This window comes from Numida meleagris, chromosome 1, assembly GCF_002078875.1.
Source record: "Numida meleagris isolate 19003 breed g44 Domestic line chromosome 1, NumMel1.0, whole genome shotgun sequence".
NCBI classification, from domain to species: domain Eukaryota; kingdom Metazoa; phylum Chordata; class Aves; order Galliformes; family Numididae; genus Numida; species Numida meleagris.
The window spans coordinates 125,724,369-125,743,352 of NC_034409.1; the positions used below are offsets into that span (position 1 = coordinate 125,724,369).

General features: G+C 35.9%; 1 long non-coding RNA gene across 1 annotated transcript in view; it reads right to left on the reverse strand.

Annotated features, from left to right (window-relative positions):
* The window catches only part of LOC110405658, a 38,261-nt gene continuing 23,395 nt past the window's right edge, over positions 4,119-18,984 (reverse strand). The window contains exon 3 of the long non-coding RNA XR_002443037.1: positions 4,119-6,207. This is a non-coding gene — a long non-coding RNA (uncharacterized LOC110405658). The remainder of the gene's footprint in view (positions 6,208-18,984) is intronic.

Genomic DNA, 18,984 nt, shown 5'->3' on the forward strand with positions numbered 1-18,984 from the left:
CATAAAACTATCAGTGTTTACAAGATTTTATTATACAAACCTAATGGCTCCCATGGTTTTAACACACTGCAAAATAAAGTCTCTCCTATTGCTTATGAACACAAAGCACATCCCCCTAAAGGGAATTTTCTTCCTACAAGCTATCAATGCAATCAAAACTAGTGATGCATTTTATTACATTACTGCTTCTTGAAGAAACACATTTTTATTGTAATATTTCATAAAGATCTCCTGCTGGCAATGTAAAAACTAACTATCTAATAAAATTTAGTGGTGTTCTCTTGCAAGCTCATTTAAAAAATGTATAATTGACTAGTGAATACAGTTGCTGTTTTTTAATTCACCACTTAAAAATAATATCTTAAGGCTGAACTACTGCTATGAATCTTCTACAATCCTGTTTTCACTTTGTGCATATCTTGCTTTTTCACCAGGAAAGAAAAAAAAGGCTGCATGTTCCTTCTGGAAAGTGCAAAAGAGCTTGAATATCTTGTATGGTTTAAACTAAGCCTTCTATGTCTAATACATTAGATAAATACAAAATATACATATTTATAAATGTATTAATGCAACAATGCATCTTACCATACAATAATATTTGGTTATAAAAATCACTATAAAAAGAGAGAAAAGTTTCTAAAACATAGATGTTTATTATTAAGAATAAAGAACAATGGATATTATTTACAAAGGTTAATTTTAACCTGCTGAGGTTTATCTGTCTATATACTGTCTACTCTCAGCACAGATAAAAGGTTACTCTAGAGGACAATTAAGAAGAAGAATCTAATACAGTGAGTCTGCTGTGATATATGCATTAGCAAATAGCAACATTATTTGCTCTTACAAATGTGTTTTTGTAGAGGAAAACAACTGGTGCTTAAGATATGATGTTCACTCTGTATACATTTATAAGGTTTTTATTTCACAGTATCTCCAGTCTGGCCATGCAAGTTGAATGCTTGTTAGTGGCTGGATGGCAATAAGCATAATTCTCTAGTTTATCTTTTAATTTAGTTTAGCTTGAAACATATCCAGACCACTTGCTCTGAGGGTGGTCAACATTATACACCAAAGCGTTATAAGAGGCATATTCACTTCAAAAGCACTCTTTAATTCTTACTAGAACAATGATTTAGACTCACTTTGAAGTTCTCCAAAGTGCACTTTTGGTTAGATAGCTAAAGGCAAAGTTTAATAACATCACAATGCAGAATGTGTAATTGACCTATTCTATGTGAAACACCACCGTTTAGGGGAAAAATCTAAACTATTATAGAATTTTACTATAATTTAAAAAAAATGAAAATCTTCTGTCAAGGGGAGAGCGTTTATCCAGCGTAACAGCCTGGAATTTGCTTTTAAACACGGACCTATTCCAATTGGCTCTGGGCACTAACTTTCCCAGCTGTCCTCCTTAAGATAATTGGGCAATTAGTCTTTGTTTCTCAGACTAATTGCCACCTCAGCCTACCTGGCTGTTTCTCAAAGAAACCCAGACAACTGAAGACAGAGAAAATAGGACAATACAGCCTTTTATGGACATCCAGTATATCTGTATCATTTACAGGGCTACCCTCTCACAACTCATTCGTAAATGAAGGCACAGGCCAAAGCACTTTACTCAATGATTCTTCTTGGTAGTTAGCAACTATTATCTGATGAGATTTAACTTTCTACTTTGTGCAAATAGCTGTAGTTTCTCATCTTGTTCTGAGTCTGGCTAGGAAGAATTCATACATAGAGAGGTCTGGTGGGAATGCAAGTGAGTGTGTTGTGCTTGGAGGGAGTGAAGTGATTTCAGAGTACTAGAATATCACTCTGACAACAGGAAGTAAAAGAGAAAATAAATAAAACTGTAAATAATAAAAAGCAGAAGAGGTTATTTTCCTTCATCTATGTATATGTGTAATTCCCCATGGAGCTGAGAGTAGCTGCTGCTACTGCTGGAGGGAACGAAAAAAAAAGTGAGATCTTTGTCTCCTTGCACTTGCTCTGCCAAAGTCATGATATGGGATTTGCTGTAAACTTGGAAGAACCGCAAACAATGTCAGAAAACTAGGTCCTACCTAAAGATTTCAGACTTTTCTTTCTCCATTTTGATTCTTCAGTCACATCAATAAGTTGGTAGAAAAAGTTATCCATATATTTTATGTATCTATAAATATTTAACTTACTTTTAAAACATGGTGCATGTAGCTAACCAGTGTAGATAATCATTTGGAATGTCATGATAAAAATACAGAGAGGTGGGTGGAGGCACTGCCACAGCATGTAAGATGAAATATAAAAATAACTGGTTGATTAACTTTTATTTGTTCCTCTAGGAAAAATGGAATTTCTTTGTACATGCCTTTTTCTCCCCACAGTAACTATATGGAGCTTTTATTGTCTGTATATTTTATTATATAAGCACCAAGAGAAGTAAGTCAATTCAGTCTAATGCTTTCTGAACTGAGGAATTTTTTATTTGCCTTTTTTGTTTGTTTGTTTGTTTTAATGTAGCACTTTAGATCTTTGAAGTGCTCCACTCCAATGACCTGCAGATTAGGGCAGGTTGCACGTTTCAATAGGTAGAACGCAGAATAGTTCTTATGGAGAGTACCGTAGAGTTCACCAAGTGGCTAAAGTCAGAGTTCAGTAACCTTTGCACTCCTTAAGGAATGCTTTTCAGATGCTGATGAGCTATTCCATAAATGTTATAGAGTGCTGATGATAGAAGGAGTCAGCTTTTTAAATTTTCTTCATGCTGTTTTCCCACTGAGATTTCATTCAATTACTTAGTTTGCTCATTGTTAGCCAGTGGGCTGAAAAATGGGTGAGATCATGGTTTTGAAATATCATACGGATCAAAGCTTGCCATTTAGGAAGTGGGCAAATCAGGTTAAAAGATGCTACAAAGTGTGTGTGAGGAAAACAGAGAGACCATATTTTCTATTTTCCTCTAATATAAGTAGAGTGGTCTTTATTTATTCATTTAATTTGGATAACCATGAAATACAAGTGGAATTAATAGCCTATAATACATCTGTTTAGCTTAGATACAATTAATATCTTGATCATTTGGATTAACTAAACTTTAAGTTGGCATAATAAACTTCAGGTAAACTTTGTTGGTTTTTGTCATACTAGTTAAGCTTAACATTTGTTTAATCAAGACGGAATTCATGTCTGAGCTGTCAGTTTAGATCTTCATCAAATTGCCATGCTAGTCAATCCAGTGGGTTCCGTCTGTGGCAAGGTCATAGTTTTCTAGGAACAGAAATAATTTGTGTGACAGTAGGCTTGTTCTTTAGATATGAATCCTCTGTTTGGCAGTTTTCTAAGAGCTCAGATATTGCAAATGAGTTCTTACTATCCACAGTTCTCAAAATCATTGCTTAGTTTTATAATCATCACACTGAATTCCAAAGAGACAATAAATTTCAATAAGCAAATATTGCACATATTTCTTTGTCTTTCTTTTAATATTGTTTCTGGATAATTCTTTTGAGAACTGGGTTTAGGTTCTTTGTCCTAGTCAAGTTTTTTATCAGTCTCATAGCTAACATTTTAATTAGACATAGTATGTGAGCCAATTTACTATGCGCAGAATACTGGTCTATATAACCTGGAGTTCTGTTCCAGGTGATTTGAAATGTATTTTCTATGACTATCAGTATGTCATCAAGGCATACATTAACAGACTGATCTTTCCCCTCTTGAAATTTCCCACAGGTAGTAGTTAGATCCTGCCTGAGCCAGAAATTGTTCAAACCACATGCTTAATAGCTACATTTCTGCTAATTTGCCAGATCCTCTTTTGAAGCAGTTTTGATCTCCACAGAATCCTATTGCAAGGAAGTCTACAATTAAATTATGAATTGTATGAAAAAATTACTGCGCCAAGCTACTCTTACATGAAGAATTCTACTAACAATGTCTGGTGAACTATTCACAATGCTTTACCCTTCATCCTGTTTTCTGTACTAAAAAGGGCTCTGCAGTTGTCACAGTAGGTGTGATTCTGATCAGCGTATTTCCTTCTTTTATTCTTTTACACATTACCGTGCATCTTCTCAAAGACCACGTACAATGGGGAAGGAAATGGTGTATCATGCATTTACACAAGAGCTGCATGATGTTTCCTATTTCTCTGTTCCTTTTCTAATAACATCTCATAATCTATTTGCCACATTGACTGCCATGCAACACTGAGCTGATGTTTTCAGAGGTCTGACTATAGCATAATAACTGAGAATACATCACTGCATCGATCTTCTTAGTATACATTTATTCAAGTACACTTCTTAACACTGAATTTTGTCTGCTCATTTTGCTTTTCAATATCATGAGATTCTTCTGAAAATCTTCAGTCAGCTTTAGAGTCATTTGCCAATGTATTGCACTGTACAGGCTCTTGTGCTGATTCCCCAAATCCTCATAGCCAGTACATAGCATATTGTTGCATTATCTCTGTTTCCCTTATGACAAGGGAGCTACATTTGGTGATAAAGATCTGTAACAGAAAAGCTAGCTTGTCATTCACAGAAAGCCTTCACATTTACAATTATAAATATAATCCTCAAATGTGTTCAGATAGCTGTTACAACCTGAACCTCAACAGACTCTCAAAATATCCAGGGAAATGAGATTATTAAAACTGTGGCTAAATATACTTCCATGTTATATTTGGTGAATATCGTGTATATGATACAATTGTTGTAAACTTTTGATAAGAAGATTCTCTGTTACCATAAACAAAAAATGTTGTCTTGATTGAAAGTACACTGGCTGCAGATCTCTCTGATTCAAACCTTGTGCTGGTTTTATCACTTTAATCGCCATGAGTTAGTTTAGATTCAGTTATTTCTGATTCAGGCTTCTGAACATTAGACCCAAACAGTCATTTTGATGCTGTTACTAGCTATATAATAGTTCATTTCTAAATGCTGCTCCCAAACATGGTGACAGAGATAGACTAACTGCTTATATTTATTTATGTAATTTCAGCCTCCTTCCTGAGCTTCTTGATAAGATTCACAAATGTGTGATTTGGGTTGTTGGTTTTTTGTTTTTATTGTTTTTCAAACTATAGGCAGAACTAAGAAAATGAAGAACTATTTCAGCTGATCAATGTAGCATTACTCTCAAAATTAACTTTTTTTTTGCCTCTGTAACAGTTAGTAAATTTAAAGATCTGTGTTTTGCATACTGTCCGCTCTTTCATTTCATCCTTTATTTTGCAAATACTGCCAACATCCCCAAGCTGTTCAGTACCTAGAATTGGAATGCCTCACTCAGAAAGATTTTGAAGAAAACCACATTGGCTACTCTGAAATTTGTGTCCTTTTTACAACAATTGTTTTGAAATAATTCATTAATTTCAACCATTACATGCTTTAAATAAATTGATTTTAAGATAATAAACTGTATAATAGGTAATTAACCTAATTTTTTCTAATACTTCCTTCGGAGTCAGGATCCTGTCAAGAGAAACATACTTGGTTATTTATGTATAGAATTGTTCATCTCAAATGACAAAATGGTATAGAGCAACAGCTATGCAAATTGCCTTCATTTCATGTATCAAGCTGGTGAAAATCAGCACCCACTTTGCTGGAAACAGTGAAGCTAGATTTGCTTGCTATCATATCTTGATAAATTAAAGAAGAGTGAAATCTTCCCTTTCATACTGCCTAGGATCTAGGTTTAGGTTACAGTATTGCAACCCCACGAGCCATAACGGGATTACACAATAGAATTTCATAGCAGAAATTTATCCAGCATATCAACGTTCCATTAAGGATAAATGCTTTAAAATGTTAACGTGCTATACAGTCTGCCCATCAGAAGTATGATAACATGTGATGCTATTTACCTTCTTTAAACTTAAATTTTAATGGTCATTTACAGTTGCAGCAGTACACTGTATCCTTGCAAGCTTGAATCCTTTTACCTTCCAGTAGCGCAGAACCAGACTCTTCTGGTGAGTCTGTTTCCTGGTAGCATACCAAACCACACTACTCTGTTTATCACTGCTCTAGAAGGCAGCAGAAGTGTGTGAATCATAATTTTCCCTTTTACTGAGCAGCTGAAGAAGATGAGTAGTTTTCCCTTGTTGTTTAGTGACAGGAACAATGATCTCAGACTTGTAATGCTTTCTAAAAAATGTAAACTCCAGAGCTCCAGACATGCTTTCTAAGAAACTTCAGTGCTTCCATCATGCTGAAAAACAAAAAGATGAATGGAGACTATTTGAAGAACTGAAACAGCAGCCTCTAAAAATAATATAACCATCAAAGTTTGCTTTGTGCTCCATTCTTTTCCTTTTCTCTGTTATGTTTTTCTTATCTTTTTACTGGTGCAGAACAAAATGTGTCATTTCCTTCAGGGTACATGATTACATGAGAAATCAAGCATGAAAAAGACTGTTACAATCTGATAAAATTCTTGTTAAACGGAGGGGCCATTTATATCATAAGCTGTTATCTCTTGGCTCTCAAACTTTCTCATTCTGAAACAAATCCTTGGCAACAATGATTATTAAGTCTACCAAGAATGATACTGAAAACCATAGTTCCTGATTTCTGATCTTGGCATTTTGGACTGTTTTTAGCAACATAACAGAAATTATCTGAAATGTTGGGGGCTATAGATAGACATTTCAAATAGAGAGGAGAATAAGCAATATGAAAATGAAGGGGAGAGAAAAATGACTGAACAGAAGAGTGCCTTTACTGAGAAGTGCTAAGTACTATAATAAGTACTATACTAAGAAACAAATGTCAGGTAATATGCAAAAGATAATAATCATTCCAATTTGAAAATCTAGGTGAGAGGAAGGGTTTAGAACTCCACAAATTTCTTAGTAATCATTTAACAAAAATCTCAGCATAATGCAGTTTTGGATTATGAAAAAAAGGTGTTTTCTGAGATTTTTATCACAAAAAAATGTAAATCCTACTATTCCATTTTATTGTGCTGTTTGTTTACTGCGGCCTTCATTTCAAGACTAGTATATACCATTCTGATCGATTCAGACTGTAAAGATCTTTTTAAGGTTTTCTTTGGACCACGAGGATCAAATTTAGAATTACCCCTGATGAAGTTATACTTTATTTCAGGGGCCACGTAATGGATCCATATTTTAAGTTCTGATTACATTTAATTGAACTCTATACCAGTAATGGACTGGCCTAATAATGTTGTTAAATTGACTAAGGCTGTCTTACAAAATCAATAATGTGTAAACTTCAATTTAAGTTGAATATTGTTCCTACCAAGTTTACGTCATTTAGGTTAACATTATCTCTACTGAGTTTCCACAATCCAGCTAGTATTAGAATATTTTAGGTGAAGTATTGAATATGTTCAGGAATCTCTTACAGAAATTAAGTAAAATAAAAACTTCTGATGGCCTTTAAAGTAATTTTCTGTCACTTTACCTTTAGAAAATGGCAGAGAGGTAATTTACAACAGTTACTTCCTTGCCTAAATCTGACTGTTTTAATTCTTATTTGCACGTTTGATAGACTTATCAATCTGCAGCTATAATCTCTATTTTATCCATGATAGCTGATAGTATAAGAAAGTCGTTCTGTCTATTGCTATTGGTGAAATAAGATTTATGAAGTGAACAGATATCTTGCAGTCTCCATTGCATTTTTTATTTACATTTCAAGATGCACAAGATGATAAAGATATCTTAGTAATTGTAGTGTACATTGGAGCATTTCAACTAGATAACTTTCTCTTAGTTTCTTTTTACAAAACAAATATATACATTCATTGATCAGAAAAGTACTTGTGAAAAAACCTATGTATGGATATTTATTCTGAAGACATGATACATTATTTGAGGGAGAACTCTGGAAAAGCAGGCAGTAACTTTGCAGTAAAGGAACTAGGATCATGAGTCAGCAGTGTGCCCTTGCTGCTAAGAAGTCTATTGGTATTCTTGACTGCACTGGGCAAAGTATCACCAGCAGGTCAAGAGAGATAATCTTTCCCATCTGCTCTGCATCAGTGAGGCTGCACCTGGAGCGCTGAGTCCAGTTCTGGGCTCCCCAGTACAAGAGAGCCAGGGACACACTGAAGAGAGTCCAACAAAGGGACACAAAGATGACAAAGGTCTGGAGCACATCTTCTTGTAAGGAAAAGCTGAGAGAGCTGGGACTGTTCAACCTACAGAAGAGAAGATTTGAGGGGATCTCATCAATGTATATAATCACCTGAAGCAAGATGCAAAGACTGAGCCAGACACTTCCCAGTGGTGCCTAGTGACAGCATAAGAGGCAATAGGGCACAAACCGGCACACAGGAGGTTCCCTCTGAATGTGAGGCAGCAATTCTGTGCTGTGAGGGTGATGGACAGGCTGCCCAGAGGCTGTGGGGTCTCCTCCTTGGAGATCTCCAAAAGCTGCCAGGCCATAGCCGTGGGCACTCTGCTCTGAGTGGCCCTGCTGGAGCAGTGGGTGGGCCAGAAGGACCCAGAGGTCCCTTGAAATCTCAAGGTTTCTGTGATTCTTCTCTGTAGTTAAAACCTAAGTTAAAAATTCATCTATAACTGAACTTATCTCCCGTATTGTCCTCTTATTTCATAAAAAGCTCATGGGAGAATCCAAACCCTTCATAATTCATCTTTACCAGGACATTCCCTTTTTCAGATGAACTCTAGAAGTCCTCTCCACCTCAACCAATCTGTAATCCTGTGATTCTGTGATTCTGGTCTGTTTCATAGAGGGAATGCTCATGATGAATTAATGTTAAGATAGATTTAGATAGGAGGTAATATTTCAGTGTAGCAGAACCATATCATCCCATTTGGAAAACAATATGTTATTTGGGAATCTGAAGGAAGATTAGAGATAACATTTTACCATCTTTTTTCCTGCATTATCTTTTCTAGCTCATAAAGAGAAGGGACAACTTTTCAACCAAAATATAATAGCTTACAGCCATACTTTGCAAATGACTTGTATTGTTGTTTGGTTTTTATTTTTCTTGAAAGTTAGCTCCATATTTAAAATAAGCCTGCAGATGTAAACAACTCTAATTGGGAATCCCAATATAGAAGATTTCTATATTAGGTTTTTCACTGTAAGGCATATGCCCCAGTTTCCTGTTTGAAGAAAATTCAGACTAGACAGACAATAAGTGTTATTTCCTTGCTTACTAGCTTCACAACCCCTGCTCTCACTGAGAAAGAAAAAATCATATTAATATTTCATATGTATAGCAGCCTACTTACTACATTCAAATTTTCACCGGATTGTGAGGCTATGTTTCCTGGTATGTACTTGCATTTTACAACCAGACACTAATAAAGGAAAAATATACATATATAATTCTCAAATGCTCTTATAATGTGTGCTTTTTGGTTCATTAAAATGTTAAATGAGCGTACAGTAAAGAAATATAACTTTTATTTATTGAAATAATAAGTACTGAAAGGAATTCATCATGGCTGAAACAGAGAGCATAGGAGTTGAGAACTGATTCATAGGTCACATGCTGTTTTCCCCCAAGTATGTTTTCTTTCTAGCACTGATTTAAGTTAGCTGTGTAGCTGGACTTTGGAAATTTGGCGACATAATAAGTCTTTTGAAATCAGAACAAGCATTTTCTTGGAAGCTTGTAGTCAGCCTCTGGTGTGCTACACAGCTTAAAGAAAACTGATACATAACAATAAATATCCTTATTTATTAAGAGCAGCAGATTTGTATGTAGCTGACAGTTTTCATCCAACTTTTATCACCAAGAGCTTTATCATTGTAAAGAGTCACACACAAAGTATAAATAATTGCTCTTCTGATATAAGTAAAATCTTATTCTGCTTATTCAAACATAGTTTATAATTTCAAGGAGATTGTTTATATCTTATGAAGATAATGAAACAAATTAATTGAAGTTGCTTCTGCAGAATATGATGTGCAGAAACACCCAAGATACATGTGATAGAATGGTGCAGTACAGCAATTGCCTGACAGCAAGGAATAATCTGCTTTATCACGTAAACTGACCCAGAAAAGTCAGCCCACATACCCATTTGTCGAGCATGCTGTGCATACCCAAGATCAGAGCCATCACATTTGAATATCCCAGGAATCCATATTCCTTCTGCTTTTAGCATTTCACAAAGCTAGTTTACTTACAGCTTGTATGAACCAAGTCTCATCAATTTATTTTGTCTGTTGCAGGAAAGTGAATCAAAAGAGCCTGCTTTGTATGTTTGCAAAACCTCTGTGTCCCAACATCAACACCTTGTACACATTCCTATTTTTAAGTAATACTGTGAAGTAGAAAATGAATGCACAAACTCAGAGACCATTATTTCCTTGAAAGATGCCTCTGGTTGAGCATGGCTGAGCATGATAAACTACTTCCCCAATCATTTTCCTCTGTCACCCTAAGAAGTCTTCTAAAGTCTTCAAACCTCACAGTGCTTCAATTATAATTATCAAGTAACCTTGCCACTACAAGATTTTACTGCCCTCACAGAACAAAGGCTATGATCTGATCCCTATGATCTGATGCCTTTCTCTGTTCCATGTGCACTTATAATGGAGCAATTAAAACAAGCTATTAAGCAGTTCAGCCCTCACATAAATACATTCCTCTTCCCGATATAGTCAGCTTTTGTATAGCAGGGATCAATCAGCTATGTTTAAATGTGTTCCATCCCTGCAGAATCACTAAGGACCATTTGCTCACATAAGATAAAACTGTCATTTTCAGTCTCTGGTTCCATGGCATGTAAAGATCGATAGAATACAATAGACCACTATACAAAGTCAATGAAGAAAAGGATTATGAGGAGAAATAAGCTTACAGTCATTATATAGGGTTATACAAATCAATCAAGTCTATGAAAGATATAATAACATCTTTTTCTCATAGTCTACTTCCAACATTTTTTCTCTTGCACAATACAATTAGAAAAAAAAACATTTTCTACCCAAAAAAGAAAGAAAATTACATCAGTTGTGGCATTTCATAAGAGCTTCTCAGAACAGGAATATAGCATTTATGATATAGCACATAGAATTAGAATTACTGAGTACAATGACTTCATAATTGTTTGAAAAATTAACAATTGTTTATTTCTGTGCTACTGTTCCAGATGCTTTAAACAATGTTGTGAAAATTGATTATTGATTTCACTGTTCTTGCATGTCAGTTGACATGAAGGAGATGCTTATGTTTCTAAAAGAGATTTGTGTAAAAGTGGTAATTTTGGGCAGATCCCAGTTCCTTAGAACAGCAGAACTGGAAACCCAGTCACCTAATGCCCATTAAAAAGAGAGGGAGAGAGAAAATTATAGATGTGCACTTCTACAATGATAGGTAGGCTGCAGTCCATCTTTGGTAATATTATAAACCATCAACCTCTTCTCAGGCTGGAGGAAAGCAGTTATCACTTTCAGCTTTAAGTATTCCTTTTTCCCAGGAGACTGCTCCTTTAACCTATTTTTCTGGATTTGGAGCAAACTGCAAAAGCAAATGAGAGCCTATTTCATGTTCTTACAGAGCACTAATCACTTCTTCCATAATCCACTAGCTCTTTCCAGAGTCCTAACTCAATGAAGTAAAAAAAAAAAATATTCAGTTTAATCTCCACATGTATTTTATGCTGCATACTCCAGAGAGACTGATTTGATATTACTGAAACTTTTTTGGAGTGGCAAGGAGAAGAAAGAACAGCTTGAGACAGGAATAAAAGTCAGAATAATTTATTGTGAGTGGCAAGTTTTGCCAAAAAAATAAGACACTGATAGCTAAGATATGAGAGGTTTTAATGAAAAGCATTAGGTGACCTTAATATAAATGTCACTATCACTTAGTTGTTAGAAAGAGAACTGAAGCAGTAGTGAATTGTCAGAATTCATTTGAGTCTGAAAACTAATTTCAAACAGAATTTCTCTGAGATTCTTTTGGGATCATTTTCCATGAACAGTTAATCTCAAGTAGTCAAAATACATGAATGTAGGAACTAATTCTCCTCTCACCTATATCAGTTTTCATACTTGTGATTTAATTAGCTTTATGCAAAATCCTCTTAGTTTAACAGAAGAGAAACAGATGGGAAAATCAACCCCAAAATGAAACTGTCTGTTTGGAGGTTAAGCATTTGTGCATACCATTTATGAGCAACATTTTTATATTATGTTAGTTCACATTATTGGGGTCTTTTCAAATAATTTACCTGTTCTTATTTCTTAAGAACATTTTCCAAGTAGTAGAAGAAGGGAAGTTTGAATAAATGACTTTTTCTCATTCTAACAGATTGATTACTGTTTACGTTCCTCAACAGTTTCATGGTCAAGGGTCATTTCGTTCATTTCTGTTCAGTTCTGTGACCTCTCATGCTGCTGCAAGCAAAACCTGATTTCTTTGCTACTTCATTCTCTTTCTTAAAAACAAATTTTTTTCCAGTGCACATGATGATTATCTGAGAAAATGTATTGGAACAATTTGACATTGCCTATACTAAAAATATAAGCCAAAAGAAGAAAAAAAAAAAGTGATCTGTATCTGAAAAGCCTGTAGGCTGGAGGAATCATGATGTCTTTCAGGTAGAAAACTTAAAAAGAAAACAAAATCATGAAGCCATATAATGTTTTCTTCACTAAGTCTAACAGCTCATTTATGAGAGGTGGTTTTTACCACTCCAAGAGGAAGGAATTCATAGAAAATTTTGACACATATAGTTTTTCACAATCTTGCGCAACTCTGGGCCTTCACAAACAGGATTAATGGTAGATTATTATATGAGGCTGCTGAATGACACTCAGGCTGAAGCTCAACAATGATTTGCCACTCAAGAAAGTGGTAGGTAGATTAGCCAAGTGCAGCAAGGAAAGCAGTATAAACAGCACTGCAGCTCACACTTACATCAGTAAATAAGTTACTGCATGATACTGCCTTTAAGGAAAGAATAGACATTGTTCCTAGCCTAGAAAAATTTCACACATCATATGAGAGGGAAAATAATGCTAATGATAATTTCAAATCAGAGTCAGTACATGATCTGGTTTCGAGTACCAGTAGACATTCACATGATAAGTTTCCCACTAAAAAAATGTGTACTAGATAGCACAACAGTGGCTATTATGCAGACTATCTATTCAGGATGTAAATGTCCCACAGGAAATCGAGGTGAGATAATGACAAGTAATCTTTCCAGTAGTAAGTTTTTAGCTGCCATAGAAAAGAAGAGCCTTTGGTGTGTAGATATCATGCTTCAAGACACTTCAAGGTGCACCAAGATTTACATGGGACTTGGTATCACCATTCTGCTAAGAGAATGTGCAGGTTTGCTTTGCCTCATGCCATGAACTATGACCTAATTAAAAAAAAATTACAAGTTTGAGAAAGAAATTACTTTAAAAATGGTAATATTATAAGGCTTTTTTCTGTTCTAGCTGATACTTATAACGAAAAACATTGTATAGTCAAAACTTAAGAATTCACTATGATGCTGCAAGGCAAGCAAAGGATTAAGATTTATTCTGAAGCTGAACACATTGAGATCTCTAGAGTGAAAATAAATCCTTCCCAAAGTTGTTTCCCAGACTGAGAAATCTAAGAGTCCAAAACCATCACGTTTAAAATTTCACCCCAAGCTTGGCAGTATTAAGCAACGTAGTAAGTACCACCGTTACTAGCTTACTTATCTTCAGTATGTCTTGAAAGTGGTTGTCACAAATTTAAATTTGTGCTTGGAGGTATTTCCTAGAGTCTTTTATGTTCTTTATAGGATTCACCTCACTGATGCACTGACAACACAAGAGATGCTCTGCCTAAAACAAGAAATTGAAACATGACTAGAATGAAATAAATACGTACATTCAACTGGTTGTTTCATCAAACCGTTGACAATCACTGTACTCACACTGAAATGCGATTAACACAACAAAATGATTGAACATGCCTGAGCTTGCAAGACTGAGAGTCTTATTTTCCACAAGTGATAGGACAAGGGGGAATGGTTTTAAACTAAAAGAGAGGAAATTTAGATTAGATATCTCGGGGAAAATTTTTACTCAGAGGACAGTGAGGTGCTGGCACAGGCTGCCCAGAGAAGCTGTGGGTGCCCCATCCCTGGAGGCACTCAGGGCCAGGGCTCAGGCCTGGGCAGCCTGAGCTGGTTGGCGGCAGCCCGGCCTATGGCAGGGGTTGGAACTGGGTGGGGTCTAAGGTACTTTCCAATCCAATCCATTCAATGATTCTGTGAACAACATGTACCCAGTATAGCGGGAACACAACCAACAAATTTGATTGCAGTTGCAGGTGTGTCTTCTGATCTTGAATGTATATAGCCTGAAATGATCAAAAGATTGTTTACTATCAGTGCTTCACCTAATGTCAGACCTATATTTGACAAGCATTTTAGTGACCAGGCATATCATCTCATCTCAGCTTTGTTAGACAATTAGAGTATGCCAGAGCAACAGTTATGAACATCTCATTACATCAGAAGTTGTTGAGGAGTTGTACAAAATTAAAATTTTCATCCATCTTCATACCTCTGATAACTATTTTCAGAAAAGCCCAAGCTTCAAGGTCTTTTTGAGAGCATTGCTATGTCATGGGGAGATCATCTTTCCAAAAACATTGTTAATCCAGAAAAGACAGTTGTCTCACTGCAGTTATAGGAGGGAGAGAAGGTTATTTTGATATATGTGTACCTGACAGTGAGATTAAGACATAACTGTTCAAATGTTAGCCTGGCCAGTTTATTACAAATCCTAGTCACTAAGGGAAATGGAGAAGGGAAGACGGGCGATAGAAAAGGGATAGGAAATAAAAGCAAGGAGTCTTTGTAGAAAGCAAGAGAGATAGTCACCACCACAGTCCCAGCATTGCTCCTAGTGTCAGATGTTGATCTTCAGTAGAGATGGGTCGTCAGAGGTTGTGTTGTTCTGTTGACAATGTCTTTTTTTCCAATGACAGTACAAACTTATTTATAAGTCCAAAGTGGTCAAGTCAGCTCTCTTTGGAGAGACAGCTTCTGGTTTTTGGACCTCAGCAGGAACTCCTTTCTTCCCATCTTCCGGGCCTTGCCAGCAGATAAGAGGGAGTAGGGAAGTGCCCACATGTATCTTGCCTTCACAGAATACAATGGTACCATCTCCCAGTCTCTCGTACCAAGCTGGAATTATTTGGCCACAGGCCAGATCTTCTGCCAGTAAACACTCCTGAGCACTCCTTTCCAAAGGCAAACAGCTCCAAAAAAATGCTTTCAAATGTAAAACTGTTCACAAAGTGATGCCATCACCACAGGGTGACACACACCTCTCACCTCCTAGATACATCAGAGTATCGCAAGAAATACCTCAGAAAGAGAGCTTTGAGCCAAAGAAGAAAAAGGTGGTGTTCAGAAAACCATCTTTCACAACAGTACTGACAGAAAGCCACATTCTGAATTGTTCAAAAAGTCTCAGTTCATTGTGTTTGCATTTTACTGTTGCTTTACCTCCAGCAGTTGAAGACATCACTGTCTAGACCGCTGTATATTCATAGAGATGAGAATTAATAAGATATTTAAAGATTGGCAAGAAGAATCATAGAATCATAGAATGACTTGGGTTGGAAGGTATCTCAAGGATCATCAGTTTCCAACCCTTCTGCCACAGGCAGGGCTGCCAACTGCTAGATCAAGTACTAGATCAGAAGTACAGGTTGGTTATGATTTATTATAATATTGTATAATACTGCTCTTGGTTCATGAAAATCCATTAGAGGTAACGCAGTACTCTTCAGGAAAAGGAGAGTGATTATTTTGAACTAAGAATTAATATGAGAACAGATATCCTAAGAGAAAGATAACTTCTGAGGTCCAAATATGGCTCAGCAATGTACGTGTTCATGACTAGTCATGAGGAGTCCCTTCCCTGAGATAATACGTTGTAAACTATTCAGCAGGAATCCAATGGAATCGAATGACTAGTCTGCCAGCGCCTTCTGGCCCTGTATTTGCACTGACTGCTCTAATTCCTTCAGTTGCAAGTGGTCATTAGGTGAAAATGCTCCAGGCACTGACTTCTAAACCCATTTGTGCCTGTCTCTTGTTTTTTCCTTTAAATCTCAATTCAGCTTTTCAAAACAAGGATACAGGTATTAAAGCAATCCAGAGGAAATGCTTTCAATTTAGGCATATAAAGATTTTTTTTTGCCCTTTTCCAGAAAATGTTTCATTTTATCAAACTGGCATGGTGAGAGCTAAAAGCACATTGCACCAGAGCTACACAAAGAATTTTTATACAAACACTAAAAACACTTCTACCACCATATCTGTCTCAAGTTCTTTTACTTGCAATTTTTTGACCTCATGCCAAGGCTGACCTGACCAAGAAACTAGTATCTCCAGCACTTAGAAGCATATGTTTGATACCTTAATCAACACTTTAAAAGTTGAAGTGAAAGAGATAAATTTGCCTTTGGATAGTCAGAAAACACAGTATCATGAGCAGCTGTCCAAAACATAAAGGGCTTATTACTGACTGTTAAGCTTTAGTGTGTAAAATACTCCCTACACAAAACCATATTCAGTGGCAGAGGCAGGGTTCCAGTTCCAAATACTTCTATAAATCAACTAAATCCCATGAATTGCTGGAATGTTAATGCAGAAGCTGACGTGAATTACTGTCTAACAGGAATACTGAATCCTTAAATGAACTGTGCACTCACATTTTTAATGGCAGAAAGCTGAAGCCAGGCATAATAAAAATAATTGAAATGAGTTTTTGAATACATTAATCTGGATGAGCAGTGCTTTAAAGAACAAGTGAAGCAGAAAAACAGCCAGAATGTATACAGCATTTACTTTTAGATATCATTTGCTTCTTCTATTACCAGTTGCCATTAGTAAAATGTGAAAAAGTAGAAGAAAACTTGTAGAATATTTTTAATGCATGGCAATTAAGGAAAGAAGCATGTAAGTACTGCTTTGTATCAGTCATCACTGGTGATTACATTCTGTCACAGGTTGTCAGTCCTTAGAGAAATAAGTGAGGGGAAGAAATGACCAAATGTCAAAGGGGGCACTGGCAAACCGCAAGGCTTTTAAACAGATAACTACAAGATAATCATCTGCAAAAGTCTACAAGAAAAATATAAAATATCAGTCTGGTCTTTTGATCACAGAAAGAAACAATGAGCACTTGCTTAGTTCAGAAGCTCTAGCATAATAGATTCTTTATGGATTGCTACTGTTTGCACTAGTAAAACCACTTATGAATACACAGCAAACAAGGGACTGATTATACCATTGAAGAGCAGGAAGATCATCTAACAAACCAGGAATCACTGTTGAACATCAACAAGGTGATGTTGCAAGAGTGGTTGGATTTCAGGTTCAGACTTAAGCACCCACATTCAAAAAATTGTCTAGATAATCAGACACCCTTTAGATCTAGCTCTAATCGTCTTCTATAGTCTGCATCTGTAAGATGTTTTCAAAGCAGATCTATTCTTCACACGTTCAGTGAAGAAGATGTTGTGAAGCCATGCTGTATCAAAGGGACCTGCTCCATGTGCTCAGAAGTCTAGGTGTGTCAATGTATATGCCTACATTTCTATTTCTTAAATTCACCCTGCCCAGAAGACACTGTCAAAGGCAAAACTTCCCTTTTAAATGTATGCATTTCTTCTTTTACTTTTGCTCTATGAATAGCTTAACCCTCAGCTGCTTTTAGTTTCTGGTCTTAGAATAGCTGGTAGCAACATTATAAGAAAATCAGAATGTCAATATGTATATTTCTTTGAAGCATTCCTGCTAGACATGTGATTCCCAATGTAAGGCCAGCATGCTCTTAAAATAGAAACAACCTCAAGCTCTGCCAGATCTGTATAAGTGAATTGTTCAATTCATTTATTTCTAGGTTGACCCAAGAAAGTAAGATATTTTAAGAAAGAGAACAAAAATGGTAAAAAACGTCTAAAAGCCATATGATTCTATGCCACTGTATTGCAGGCTTAACATCAGAGTTCTACTGAAAGCAGATAAAACATATAAATTTTTTTTGTTTGTTTTGTTTTGTAATGGCAATGAATTAATGAACATATACATATCAACAGAGAAGTTAGCCTCCAAGTAAAAACTGTGAGACAAGCTTAGAACTGAGAAGAGAGAGAAGTTAAGACATCTACTGTCACTCTGATGTTAGGGAAGAAAAAGCTGAGAACGGAAGTGAAAGAAAGTCAGTGAACCTGCAAGGGTTAGAAACTAAAAAAACTAGTCTGAAGCATTAACTGGATGTGAAACAAGTGGGGTATCTCCTGATCCTAGAGGCAAATAAAGGGAGAGCTGAACTGTCTCTATGTTGTAAGAGCAACATAGGAAAAAAATATTTTTTTATATGTTACTAGAACACATCGGTGTATTCTGTAAATAGTAATGGTGTTAAACCAGTACAGCAATAAAACATTTTTAAAAAAAAAAAGAAAAAGCAAGAAGTAATAATTCCTACTGAACCAACTGGAGAAACAATAGATAAAGCATTGAACACACAGGGGGCTTTTATGAAAGGCCTGCAAATCCGAAAGCAGTCTGCTTTTCCCTGCTGTTTCAGGTGTAAAAAATGCTACCTTTCCCAACAGAGTTTCTCTTTATGGTAATCTTGCATGGATATCCTTGAATATGTATGTTTGGGAATTTTCTTGTCTAGTCATCTGTTCTTCACAACACATCTTTAACAACAGTACATCACTGTGTCTGTTTCAAAGACTGTTCTGAAAGATAATGTTGACTTTTTATTTTGTTGTTTTTTGAAGCAGACATGAGTGATTGGTATTCAAAAAACACTCTGTTTTTCCAAGGCCTAATGTGATTTGTAGTCTGTAATTTCATTCCCGACATACTGAAAATATTTTTAGAAAAATCAAGGAATTTCAGAAACTCTCAGAAAGTGCACAACAAAGTGCAGCTCTTAAGCTCATGCTACTGTAATAGTTTGTCACTGTAATGTTTGTTATGTTACAATTCCATATCCCAAGCTT